We start from the raw sequence: 12,349 nt of genomic DNA, 5'->3' as shown, positions 1-12,349 counted from the left end.
GAGGCACTGTTTGCAAAAATCTTCTCCCATTCAGTTGGTTGCCTCTTTATTTTGTTGATGGTTTCTTTTTCTGTGCAGAAGCTTTTAAGTTTCATATAGTCCCATTCGTTTATTTTAGCTTTTACTTCCATTGCCCTTGGAGTCAAATTCATAAAATGCTCTTTGAACCCAAGGTCCATAGGTTTAGTACCTATGTTTTATTCTATGCAGTTTATTGTGTCAGGCCTTATGCTTAAGTCTATGATCCATTTTGAATTAATTTCGGTGCATGGTGACAGATAGCAGTCCAGTTTCATTCTTTTGCACGTGGCTATCCAATTCTCCCAGCACCATTTATTGAAGAGGCTGTCTTTCCTCCATTGTATGGTTTTAGCTTCTTTGTCAAAAATTATCTGTCCATGTTTATGTGGTTTTATTTCTGTGTTCTCAATTCTATTCCATTGGTCTACGTGTTTGTTTTTCTGCCAATACCATGCTGTTTTGATTATTGTAGCCCTGTAGTATAAGCTAAAGTCAGGGAGTGTGATACATCCAGTATTGTCCTTTTTTCTTAAGATTAATTTGGCTATTCGGGGTCTTTTGTGGTTCCAGACAAAGCTGATGATTTTTTGCTCTATTTCTTTAAATTTTGGGGTTTTGATGGGGATTGCATTAAATCTGTATATTACTTTGGGTAATATGGCCATTTTAACTATGTTGATTCTTCCAACCCATGAGCACGGAATGTCTTTCCATTTCTTTGTGTCTTCTTCAATTTCTTTCAAAAAAGTCTTATAGATTTCAGCATATAGGTCCTTCACACCCTTGGTTAAGTTCACTCCTAGGTATTTTATTCTTTATGCTGCGATTGCAACATAATTGTTTTTTGTATTTATTTTTGTATTTGTATTTATTTGTTTTTTGTATTTATTTTTCTGAAATTTCATTGTTAGTATATAGGAATGCAATGGACTTTTGTACATTGATTTTGTAGCCAGCAACTTTACTGTATTCGTTGTTTTTTGTATTTATTTTTCTGAAATTTCATTGTTAGTATATAGGAATGCAATGGACTTTTGTACATTGATTTTGTAGCCAGCAACTTTACTGTATTCGTTGATTGTTTCTCATAGCTTTTTGGTGGAGTCTTTAGGGTTTTCTATATATAGCATCACGTCATCTGCAAACAGTGATAATTTAACTTCTTCATTCTAAATTTGGATGCCTTTTATTTCTTTCTCTTGCCTGATTGCTCTGTCAAGGACTTCCAACACTATGTTGAAAGCAGAGGTGACAGGGGACAGCCCTGTCGTGTTCCTGAATGTAGAGCAAAGAGCTTCAGCTTTTCACCATTAATTATGAGATTAGCTGAGGGCTTGTCATATATGGCCTTTATCATGTTATGGTATTTTCCTTCTATACCTATTTTATTAAGTGTTTTAATCATAACTGGATGTTGTATCTTGTCAAATGTTTTTTTCTGCATCAATTGACATAATCATATGATTTTTGTCCTTTATTTTGTTTATGTAATGTATCACATTGATGGATTTGTGGATGTTGAACCAGCCTTGTGCCCCCGGGATGAACCCCACTTGGTCGTGATGAATAATAATCTTTTAAATTCATTGTTGTATTCGATTTGCTAGAATTTTGTTTAGGATTTTTGCATCTGTAATCATCAGAAATATTGGTCTGTAGTTTTCTTTATTTGTGTTGTCCTTAGCAGGTTTTGGTATCAAGGTAATGTTGGCCTCATAAAATGAGTTAGGGAGTACTGTCTCTTCTTCAATTTTTTGGAAGAGTTTGAGCACGATTTGTATTAGATCCTCTTTGAAAGTTTGGTAGAATTAACTAGTGAAGCCATCTGGTCCCAGACTTTTGCTTTTGAGAAGGTTTTGGATGAATGATTCAATTTCTTTACTGGTGATCGGTCTGTTTAGATTTTCCAGTTCTTCATGGTTCAGTCTTGGAAGGCTATATGTTTCTAAGAATTTGTCAATTTCTTCTAGGTTATTGAATGTGGTGGTATATAGTCCTTCATAGTATTCTTGAATGATCCTTTGTATTTCTGTGGTGTCCGTGATAACTTCCCCTTTTTCATTTCTGATTTTGTTAATTAGTGTCTTTTGTCTTTTTATCTTAGTGACTCTAGCCAAGGGTTTGTCAATTTTGTTAATCTTTCAGAGAACCAGCTTTGTCATATTAATTTTTTTTGTTGCCTTTTTATTCTTATTTCGTTTAGTTCTGCTCTGATTTTTGTTATTTCCTTTCTTCTGCCGACCTTGGATATCACTTGTTCTTCTTTTTTCTAGTTCTTTAAGGTGTAACATGAGGTTATTTATTTGGGATTTTTCTTGTTTCTTGAGGTAAGCCTGTAAAGATATGAATTTCCCTCTTAAAACTGCTTTCGCTGCATCCCAAAAAAATTTGGTAGGGTGTAGTTTCATTGTCATTTGTTTCTATGTATCTTTTGATCTCTCCTCTAATTTCTTCTTTGACCCAGTCGTTCTTTAAAAGTATGTTGTTTAATCTCCATGTATTTGTGTTTTTTCCTCCTTTCTTTTTGCAGTTGATATCCAATTCCAAAGCCTTGTGATCAGAGAATATGCTTGGTATGATTTCAATCTTCTTAAATTTGCTGAGGCTGATTTTATGTCCCAATATATGGTCTATCCTTGAGAATGTTCCATGTACACTCGAAAAGAATGTATAGTCTGATGTTTTAGGACGAAATGTTCTATATATGTCAATTATATCCATCTCATCTAATGTGTCTTTTAGGGCTGCTATTTCGTTATTTATTTTCTGTTTGGATGATCATCCACAGCTGTCAATGATGTATTTAAGTCCCCTAGTATAATTGTGTTTTGGTCAATTTCTCCCTTTAGTTCTGTTAGTAATTGCTTGGTATATTTCGGTACTCCATGATTGGGGGCGTAAATATTGATGACTGTTATGTCTTCTTGTTGTATATTCCCCTTTACCATTACGAAATGTCCATCTTTGTCTGTTGTTACATTTTTCATTCTCAAGTCTGTTTCATCTGATATCATTATAGCTACACCTGATATTCTCTTGATACCATTTGCTTGGAGTGTCAATTTCCACCCTTTCACTTTGAGTCTATGCTTGTCCTTGTAGCTGAGATGTGTCTCATGTAGACAGCATATAGTTGGGTTTAGTTTTTTGATCCAATCTGCTACTCTGTGCCTTTTTATTGGTGAGTTCAGTCCATTTACATTTAGGGTGATTATTGATATGTGAGGATTTCCTGTCTTTCTATCTTTAGTTTTCTGGTAAGGCTGTGTCTCCAGTGTTTCTTTGCCTTTTTGTTTTTCTATGATTTTCTATGTGTGGTGGTATTCTATGATTTTTCCCTGTGTTTGTTCTTTTATTACAGTATATATTTCAGTTCTGGATTTTTTTTGAGTGGTTACCCTTAAGTTTACGTAAAAGAAAGTTTGATATTTAGAGTATTCCATTTTCTTCAGCACGCTTACTTTCTCCATTCCCATATTCCGGTTCAGGCCTTTACTCTCCCCCTTTTTATGTTTAGGTTGCCAGAAATTGTCCCTGTTGATGGTGGTCGAATAGCCTCCTTTAGTATTTCTTGTAGTGCAGGTCGTGTATTAGACAATTCTCTCACCTTTTGTATGTCTGGAAGTCTTTATTCCTCCTTCATATCTAAAGGATATCTTTGTTGGATATATTATTCTTGCCTCATAATTTCTCTCTTTGAATTGTTTGAATATTTGATTTCACTCCCTCCTGGCTTGTAGCGTTTCTGCTGAAAAATCTGATGATAATCTAATGGGCTTTCCTTTGTAGGTTACCGTCTTCTTTTCCCTGGCAGCCTTCAGAATTCTTTCTTTGTCGTTGATTTTAGAAAGCTTCAATACAATGTTCCTTGGAGAAGTCCTGTTGGGATTGAGGTAATTAGGTGTTCTATTTACTTCTTGGATTCGAGGATCCAGTTGTTTCTACAAGTTTGGGATTTTGTCATCGAGTATTTGTTTGAATATATTCTCTGTTTCCTTCTCTCTTTCTTCTCCTTCTGGTATGCCCATTATTTTTATATTGCTCTTTCTGATGGCGTCAGAAAGTTCTTGTAGAGTTCTTTCATTTCTTTTAAGTCTCAAATCTCTTTCTTCTTCCATCTGTGTCATTTCAATGTTTCTATCTTTGATGTCACTGATTCTTTCCTCCATCTGGTCATCTCTATTACCTAATCTGGTTATTTCATTCTTAATTTCTTCTATTGAGTTCTTATCTCCAGAAATTCTATTCGGTTCTTTTTAAAAATTTCAGTCTCTTTCGTAAAATGCTCATGTTGTTGTTTGATTGTGTTTCTGAGTTCATTAAACTGTTTTTCTGTGTTTCCTTGCATCTTGTTGAGTTTTTTCAGAACTGCAATCTTGAATTCTCTGTCATTTAAGGCACATGTTTCCATGTATTTAAGTTCCTTTTCTGGAGACTTTTCAGTTTCTTTCTTTGCTATCTTGTTTCCTTGGTTATTCGTGGCAATTACTGATTTATTATTTCTCTTCCTTGACATCTACAGGAGTGGCTTCTGCAACAGGTTGATAGGAAGAGGTCTTTCTTTTGTTTTCCAGTACTTGTTGGTAGAATGTTTTATTTTCTCTCTGACTTCAGCCTTTTTTTTTGTCTCTCACACGGTAGTGCTATGTTTTTTCTGCGCTATTCCAGCTTCTCACACAATGTGGGGATTCACTGGGAGATGGGCTTCTCCTCTGTTATTAGTTCACCTGGGTCACAGGGCACAGTGCTGTGTGGGTATGTGGAAAGCTTTTGAATTTCCAAAGCTCTTCCTGCACCAGATTCAGAGCCCGTATGTTTCAGCAGTTATGTTACTCCTGCAGGGATCTGCCCAGATAGGTGGGGCCAGGGGCGGGGTGAGTTGTGAGAGGTGGCCCAGACCAATGCAGCGACCACCACAGTCATTCCTTCTTCCATAGCTCCCTCCCCTTTGCTGAAACTAGTTGGTCTGGGAATCTGTGTCTGCGGTCCACAGTTCTCAGAACAGCAAATATTCTGTTCTTTTGATCTGACACTGCTACTGTTCTGCTTCTAATACTATGCAGGTGGGTGCGGGGCGAGCTCTGGGAGGGTAGGAAGGGGGCGGCTAGTCTCAGTGCCTAAGGCTTCCATTCTCTGCTCGGCAGTGAGGGGTTAAACCACTGTTTTCAGCCTTCTTCCCTCAGTCTTTTCTTTGAGTTCTCTGCCGTGATCGTTGGGTTCAGCAGTGTTATATTCTGCCCCCTCAGCTCTATGGGCCATAAGCGGAGCCCTAGCAATCCGAGTTCTTCCCTTTCCCGCAGCTGCGGTAGTTCCAGGATGCAGTCAGCTTGGAGCTCTGGGCTAGGTCTGTGTCCTACACCTGCTGGGCTCCGTCTCCACACTTCTCTCTTCCCTCCTACCCCGCTCACGCAATTCACCCACCTTTAGGTGACTTCAGTAGTGGGCCTCTTCGTCTTGCCTGTCTGCTGTGCAGGGAGTCCTTTGTGGAGTTATAGTTTTTCAATTAGTTGTAAATTCCAGGGGAGCTTTACAGAGACTCATTCACGCCGCCATTTTGATCCCAGATATTTCCAGATTTGTAGGTTTTAAATGCTAATAACATAAACAGAAGAATATCAAACAGTGGCATTGGAGGAAATATAGAGCTTTGATTTCAACTCAGTATGTAATATCTATTTGCAACCTGCCTTAATCAGAGAAAGGCCCTGAATCTACTACTTTGTGATAAATCTATCCATCTCTCATTTCTACCAAATATAGGATCACCTGATGCACATTCACACCCCAATGTCTATAGCCCTTCCAAATATAAGGGGATTTAGGAGCATAAAAAAATTGCCTTTTTTCCAATGGTTCCCATATATTTCTTCATCCCCCTCCACTCCATGCTCCACTTCTACTCTGGTGATCTAAGAAGTTTACCTCTCCCCCATACAAGCATGCAAGCTCCACAAGAACAAGAGCCTTCTCTATCTTGTTCAACAAGATATCCCAGAGGGTAGAAGAGTCTTTGACTAAAATACTTTGTCATATGAATTTATAAAAGAAAATGGTAGTTCTTCAAACATAGTAGTTGAGAATCCCTAGTCCAGGGGAACTCATATTTTAATATATCTTCAGAATACCTTCTTCAATTCAAATAGATGATTCTACTAAACAATAGTTGTATTAGTTATGGTTCTCCAGAGGGAAAAAAAACCACAATAGAATATAGATGTATAGATAGAATTAGATATAGATATATAGGTATCCTGTTTGCTATATGTTAATTATTGTATATATTGATCATATTTTATATATATATATGATTTATTGGACTTGGCTTATGTGATTATGGAGGTTGAGCCTACTAAACCGTGGTTGTACTAGGATTCTCCAGAGAAGTAAAAATATACAATAACATTTAATATTTAGGGGTGACAAGCAGAAAGGGGGATGAGGACACCAGAGATCATGACACCTATTATACTATTTTTCTTAAGGATGGCTTATAGGGGAAATGGCAGTAAGAACTCAAATTGGGGAAAAGAGGGTTTTGACATGAGACTCTGTGAGGCACTAGAACAGTGATAACGTTTTCCTCTTCTCAACCTTTTTACCATCTAATCATTAGCCACCTCTTACTTGCTCTGCCTTCTTCCCTCGGTGGTGCTGGAGTCTTCACATCTCACCTAGTCAACCAGAGAATTTGAGCCTTAGGAAATTCCTTGATAAACTGATTTACTTTTGTCTAATTGACAGCAACAAAGGGAGAAAACAGAGACCTTGCAAAGAATTGCAATCTATTCTTAACCTCTTTTGCAAGGCAGCTTGCTTGGGCTGAGAAGATAAGCAGTCTCTGTCCTGAGCTGTTTGTTGTATTGAGTTTAGTTGAAGAGTGACCATGTTTCTCTTGGTTTTTAATCATTTATCTTATCTTCTTTGGTGTGTACTTAGTTTTGTGTGTGTTCTGGATATTGTTTTTGAAAAATTGTTCAGAGAAATTAATGTTCTCTTCCTCCAAAAGGGATTTATGTTTGTTTCCATCAAGTGCTTGTTGACACTAGCAATTAGGGATCTCTTCAATCTAAATCCAGGGATTGAGATAATGGTTTAAATCTGAGCTGGAGTCTCACTGATAGACATTTTCTTTAGGTCCACTCTTCTACTAGAGTACATGCTTTTAGAATCCCACCCCTAAATGAGAATCTTTAGCCCCTGCTCACCCTCGTCCTACCTTCAGCAGTCCCAGGACTTTAATCCCTGTCTACTCAATCCTGCAAAACTGTTAAAAGTTCTACACAACATTTCAACTACTTAGTATCCTCTTCTGAAATGGGAAAACACCCCCAGAGGAAACAAGGTCCAAGCAGTGTTCTTAACTTCTGGGACCTCTGCCCTCACCCGATACAGGCTCTGTAAATTTTCACTCCTTTTTAAGTTTTTTGATGCCTTTATAAAGATGGTTTTTATTATTCTGTCAAACTTTTACAATTGTCAACTACAGTAGCGTTGTTTTGACTTTTCCAGTCTGTAGTTACCTGAATGGTCAATAACATTGTATCATTCCATGATGTGCTGGTTTTAATTCAAAGGGAGTTTGACAGATGCCTCTCAGCCTCTAGAAATTTATAGTGCAAATTAGAAACTACTGACAAGTCTACCATTTGAATGATACAATTAAGCCCATATTGAGAAAATAAATTTGCATATATACAAACTAGTTACAGTGCACCATGGTTTTCACTAACCTCCATCTTGCTGTTAGCACTGGCCTCCTTTTTCCTAGTGATATTAAACCTTATCTTACATCTTTGATTAATGAAGCATTATTTTGCAGCTGAAGTGTTGGTTACTGGTAACCAACTGCCCACAATATTTAAACCCATGCGTCCAGTTTGCAAAATACAAACACAATTTAGGGATGAGTAGATGGTAAATTTATAAGATTTTTGTCAATGGTTACTGGTCCCAAATGGACTGTAGGTCATTTCTGCTGCAAGGGACTATTAGGCTATGAGGATATTGGTAAAGAGTGTATAATATGTACAACAATTAATCTCCATTAAAAGTACATTTAGATCTGAGTTAGAGTAACAGTTAGAAGTCTGGGATGGAAAATAAACCCATTGGTGGAGATAGCATAAAGACTGCTAAATTAAGAGGTCATTATCTAAAATGACTTTGCCTCTAGATCAACATTAGTTTTTTAGTATACATAATTTGTAAATACTTAAAAGCACGTTTGGTTGAAAATCTAAATATATTTTTGCCTTTTTTGCTTCCAGAACACAGGTGTAGTGAAAACCTCCACTAAATCTAACCAAAATGGGAAAGAAAAAGACACACATCAACATCGTTGTCATTGGACATGTGGATTCTGGCAAGTTTACCACTACTGGTCATCTGATCTATAAATATGGTGGGATCGACAAAAGAACTATCAAAAAATTTGAGAAGGAGGCTGCTGAGATGGGAAAGTGCTCCTTCAAGTATGTCTGGGTCTTGGATAAACTGAAAGCTGAATGTGTGTGTGGTATCACCACTGATATCGCCCTGTGGAAATTCGAGACCAGCAAGTATTATGTGACAATCATTCATGCCCCCAGACATAGAGACTTTATCAAAAACATGATTACAGGCACATCTCAGGCTCACTTGCTATTCTGATTATTGCTGCTGGTGTTGGTGAACTTGAAGCAAGTATCTCCAAGAATGGGCAGACCCATGAGCATGCCCTTCTGGCTTGCACACTGGGTGTGAAACAACTAATTGTTGGTGTTAACAAAATGGATTCCACTGAGCTGCCTTATAGCCAGAAGAGATACAAGGAAATCACTAAGGAAGTCAGCACCTACATTAAGACAATTGGCTACAACCTTGACATAATAGCATTTGTGCCAATTTCTGGTTGGAATAGTTACAACGTGCTGGAGCCAAGTGCTAACATGCCTTGGTTGAAGGGATGGAAAGTCACCCAAAAAGATGGCAATGCCAGAGGAACCATGCTGCTGAAATCTCTGTATTGCATCCTGCCACTAACTTATCCAACTGACAAGCTGTTGCGTCTGCCCCTTAAGGATGTCTACAAAGTTGGTGGTATTGGTACTATCCCTGTAGGCTGAGTGGAGATTGGTGTTCTCAAACTCGGCATGGTGGTCACCTTTGCTCCAGTCAATGTTACAACTGAAATAAATTCTGTTGAAATGCACCATGAAGCTTTTAAAAATTTTATTTATAAATTTGTTTTGTTGTTGTTTATTTGTTTTTAAATTTTTTTATTGGGGAACAGTATGTTTCTCCAGGGCCCATCAGCTCCAAGTCATTGACCTTCAATCTTGTTGTGGAGGGCACAGCTCACCTTCAAGTACAGTTGCTGTTTTCAATCTTTAGTTGCAGGGTGGCACAGCCCACCATCCCAGGTGGGAATTGAACAAGCAACCTTGTTGCTGAGAGCTTGCACTCTAACCAACTGAGCCATCTGGCCGCCCCTCAGGAAGCTCAGTGGCAGCTCGTTGTCTTCAATCTAGTTGTGGAGTCGGACAGTGGGAATCGAACAGGCAACCCTGTTGTTCAGAGCTTGCACTCTAAACAACTGAGATATCCGGCTGCCCCTACCATGAAGCTTTGAGTGAAGCTCTTCCTGGGGACAATGTGGGCTTCAATGTTAAGAATGTGTCTGTCAAAGATGTTTGTGGTGGCAATTTGCCTGGTGACAGCAAAAATGATCCACCAGTGGAAGTAGCTGGCTTCATGATGCGGGTGATTATCCTGAACCATCAACTCTAAATCAGTGCCGGAAACGCACCTGGGCTGGGCTGTCACACAACTCACATTGCCTGCAAATTTGCTGAGCTGAAGGAGAAGATTGATTGTCATTCTGGGAAAAAGCTGGAAGATGGCCCCAAGTTTTTGAAATCTGGTCATGCTGCCATCACTGATATGGTTCCTGGCAAGCCCATGTGTGTTGACAGCTTCTCTGACTACCCTTCTCTGGACCGTTGTGCTGTTCGTGACATGAGACAGACAGTTGCTGTGGGTGTCATCAAAGCAGTGGACAAGAAGGCAGCTGGAACTGGCAAGGTCACCAAGTCTGCCAGAAACCACAGAAGGCCAAATGAATATTATCCCCAATACCTGCCACCCCAGTCTTAATCAGTGGTGGAAGAATGGTCTCAGAACTGTTTGTCTCAATTGGCCATTTAAGTTTAATAGTAAAAGATTGGTTAATAATTATAATGCATCGTAAAACCTTCAGAAGGAAAGAAGAATGTTTTGTGGACCATGTTGTGTGAGGGGCAGTTTTTGAGTTATTAGTTTTTTGTTGTTTTTTTTTAAATTAAAGTTTATCGAGGTGACAATTGTTAGTCAAGTTACATAGATTTCAGGCGTACAATTCTGTATTACATCATCTATAAATCACATTGTGTGTCCACCACCCAGAGTCAGTTCTCCTTCCATCACCATATATTTGATCCCCTTTACCCTCATCTACCACCCCCCCTCTCCCCTTACCCTCTGGTAACCACTAAACTATTATCTGTGTCTATGAGTTTTTGTTTCTCATTTATTTGTCTTGTTCTTTTGTTGTTTGGGGTTTATATACCACATATCAGTGAATTCATATAGTTCTCTGCTTTTTCTGTCTGACTTATTTCGCTTAGCATTATAATCTCAAGATCCATCCATGTTGTCATAAATGGTCCTATTTCATCTTTTCTTACCGCCAAATAGTATTCCATTGTGTATATATACCAAAACTTCTTTATCCATTCATCTATCAAAGGACATTTTGGTTGTTTCCATGTCTTGGCCACCATAAATAATTATTAGTTTTTAATAATTAAAATCAATACTCTTTAATGGAAATAACTTGACCAAAAATCTGTCATGGAGACCCATTAAAAAAAGTTTAATGAGAAAAATATATATATATTTCTGAAAGTGCATTTGGATTATTTTATTTGACTATCATTTAATTTCGTTGTAAATATTTATGAGCAGTATTATATGACATTGCATGAGATTCTTTTTAAAGAAAAAAAATCTTATCTCTCAAATTAGTATCTCTGTCTTTCTTCTCAAACTCTAACTCAAAACCCTAAGACTTCTATACTGAAGTATTTTCTGACTTTTTAGAAAAGCCACAGTAGCTTTTTCATGAGGGGTAAAACAGCATGCTCCCTCAGATTAAATCTCTCTTATTGATGCTTCTCTTTGTCTTTAGTTGCACCAGAGCACCAAAAATAAATTATAGGGGCCAGCCCGGTGGCTCAAGCGGTTGGAGATCCCTGCTCCTAATGCCGAAGGCTACTGGTTCGATTCTGACATGGGCCAGTGGGCTCTCAACCACAAAGCTGCTGATTCAATTCCTAGACTTCCGCAAGGGATGGTGGGCTCTGACCCCTACAACTGAGATTGAACACAGCACCTTGAGCTGAGCGTCTGCTGAGCTGAGCTGCTGGATGGGTCAGCTGGTTGGAGCGCAGGCTCTCAACCACGAGGTTGCTGATTCGACTCCCGCAAGGAATGGTTGGCTGCACCCCCTGCAACTAACAACGGCAACTGGACCTGGAGCTGAGCTGTGCCTTCCACAACTAAGATTGAAAGGACAACAACTTGACTTGGAAAAAAACCTGGAAGTACACACTGTTCCCCAATAAAGTCCTGTTCGCCTTCCCCAATAAAGTCTTTTAAAACCAATCAATCAATCAATCAATCAATCAAATATGGATCTTCCCAATGGCTCCTACATTTAGACTTCTGAGAGGTACTAGAGAAAATCTTAGAACACACAAATATTTGCCAGTGGAAATACAAGACCTCCAACCTCAATTAGGTCACTAACTGGTTGGTCCCTGGGTCACTCATTATCCTGTTTCTAGAACAGCTATTTCAAACTTTTACCATTCTTATTAAGTCCTCAACCCACAACCTTAACTTTCAGCAGGTACAATTTTCTCCTATGTGACAGAGAAACTAAGGACTTCTTCTGAGTAATATAGCAGTCTTTTACCCAAAATTCTTTGTTGCTATTTTTCAACTATTGTATTATGGAAAATTTAAAACATATTCAAAACTAGACGAAATATAAAGTGAACACTCATGTACATATCATCCAGCTTCAAGAGTTATCAACGTATGGCCAATATTGTTTTATCAACTACAACTCTTAAAAACTGCATTTCTAGTACTTCTTTCCTATATGTCTCAAATCACTCTGAAAAGTTTCCCTTCTATCTGAGGTTATATCTGCATCAAGATCTGGATCTCATCTTTTCTAGCCTCTTCAAATCTTTGCTTTATAATCCCTCCTTTAAACACTCTTTTTTTTTTAACCCCCCTCCCC

The 12,349-nt window shown here is 38.3% G+C and overlaps 1 pseudogene across 1 annotated transcript in view; it reads left to right on the top strand.

Annotated features, from left to right (window-relative positions):
• The window catches only part of LOC308495219 (elongation factor 1-alpha 1-like), a 110,709-nt pseudogene extending 100,588 nt beyond the window's left edge, over positions 1-10,121 (top strand). Inside the window, exons 2-3 of the transcript in view lie at positions 8,289-9,253; positions 9,633-10,121. The product of the transcript in view is annotated as an elongation factor 1-alpha 1-like (transcript). The remainder of the gene's footprint in view (positions 1-8,288; positions 9,254-9,632) is intronic.
• The last annotated feature ends 2,228 nt before the right edge of the window (positions 10,122-12,349 follow it).

The sequence above is a fragment of the Rhinolophus hipposideros genome (genome assembly GCF_964194185.1).
Source record: "Rhinolophus hipposideros genome assembly, chromosome: X".
NCBI classification, from domain to species: Eukaryota; Metazoa; Chordata; class Mammalia; order Chiroptera; family Rhinolophidae; genus Rhinolophus; species Rhinolophus hipposideros.
Note: the sequence above shows the minus strand (reverse complement) of the source record. Positions and strands in the feature narration are given on the sequence as shown.